This window comes from Octodon degus, unplaced genomic scaffold, assembly GCF_000260255.1.
Source record: "Octodon degus isolate 3935 unplaced genomic scaffold, OctDeg1.0 scaffold00027, whole genome shotgun sequence".
NCBI lineage: Eukaryota > Metazoa > Chordata > Mammalia > Rodentia > Octodontidae > Octodon > Octodon degus.
In genome coordinates this window covers 12,122,455-12,124,390 of record NW_004524603.1, presented here as the reverse complement: position 1 = coordinate 12,124,390, position 1,936 = coordinate 12,122,455, and positions in this window count along the sequence as shown.

The window sequence follows — 1,936 nt, the reverse complement described above, 5'->3', positions numbered from 1 at the left end:
TTTCTTTTTTTTTGTGGAACCAGGGATTGAACCCAGGCCCTTGTGCTTGCCAGGGAAGCACTTATTCCACGGAGTCATCTCCCTGACCCTTTGTCTTTTTTCATTCATTTATTTCTTTATTTGTGTGTATTTAGTACAGGGTCTACAGGATCTCACTGTACAGATCAGACTCATAGTGATCCTCCTGTTTTCAGCCTCCCAAGCACAGGGATTGTAGGTGTATGCCACCATGCCCAGTCTCTTTCTCTTTCAGCTTTTGGTACTTTTTTCTCTCTTAATTTCTTATACATTTTTTTCTTCTTCCAATTTTCCATGCATATATCTGGTAATATGAATAACTGCTTGGGAGACAACACTATGCAATACCACAAATACTGCGAAATTCATATTACTTTGTTAAGTGAGATTCTGTATCATTTGTAATTTTTCTGCTTTAATAGTATTTTCTGCTCTCTTTAAAAAATAAAGAAAAAAATGCTTGGGTTTGTTCATCTACCAGTCTCTCCGCAACCAGATGACTTATTTCAGTCTCTTTCCCCTTCGACACTCTGATGACTTTTTTTGCTTACTCTCATTGGTTTAGCTCTCTGCTGTTAGAATAGCAGAAAGAGTATGAGAACTGTATTGTGATTCTCCCCCCACCAAAAAAAGTACTATGGTACACCCTAAGGAGATAATGGTTCTACGTGTCTCCTTTTTCTGTGAATCTGACTCCCCCCATAGCTGAAGAGCAGCTGCCTGAATCACTTCCCCAGATGCCAGCACCCGCTCCAGCAGCAGTGGAGGCTGAGCTACAAACTGCAGCCCATAACAGCAAACACGGGAAAATTGAAATAGAAGACTACCCATGTGCCAAGTAAAACTGCTGTCAAAAAGATAAAAATATTTTACCAAAGGGTCCAGATCACCAGGCTGAGTTTAATTAATTGATTAGTTGTAGAAACAGGAATTGAACTCAGGCCTCTGTGCTTGCTAGGAAAGCACTTATTCTACTGAGCTATCTCCCCAGCCCTGACCAGGCTGAGTCTAAATGGCAGTCTACACCCAAGTTGGTATAGATAAGAAATCAAACTACAATGTCAAATATCAGGTCAAAAAGTTCTTGCTTTACACGTAGCCTACTGTGAGTCTTGGCCAATTAAAAGCAAAGTTTGGCTTCTGTCTGAGGATTCCAAGAGAGAAAACAACCATCCTGGCTGCCCATAATCAGGTATGAGGGTAAGGAGGCTCACTGGGAAAACGCCTTAGCTGAGTAATAAATTCATTCCAAATTGAAGGTGTGATGTGGTATATTTGTCTGATCATTGTAACTAAAATATCTATTACCAACAGATTTGGAATAATCCTTAAACTACAGCTGAAGGGGTAACTTTCTCCTTCCTTATTGTCTACATGTATATAAGTAACTTGTCATTGAAAGACATATAAAGTCTTAAAGGATTGTGAAACCCAGCTAAAAGACAACACCTTTGGTCTTCTTCCTATTTCTTCTGGTGCCAAGATAATTTAATTTTTAAAGTTACTAGAATTCTCTTACTCAAGTAGTTGTACTAAAATGTAAAATCTCAGTTTACCTTAAGATAAAAAGTACTGGGAATTTTCAAAAACTCAAATGGCTACTATGCTTGTTACATAAGCCAACCATTAACAAGGGCAAAACATTTTCTAACCTGGTCGATATAGGTATAACAAAACTTTTCTGAAAGATGAAGCTTATAAAGAAAATATCTTTGGCTATTCTATTTCTCTCTTTTTGGTTTGCTTAATTGGAGTCTAAGATCTATGCAAAAACTTTTTTTGTTGCTCAGATGTGGCAAAAGTGGCTGTGACACAAGTTCTTGGTCATTTGTTACTTTACCTTCAATATGGGACCAAACATACCAACAAAGGAACAACAGCTATGCTTAATCATCAATGCCTTCAGAACAAGAGGGGA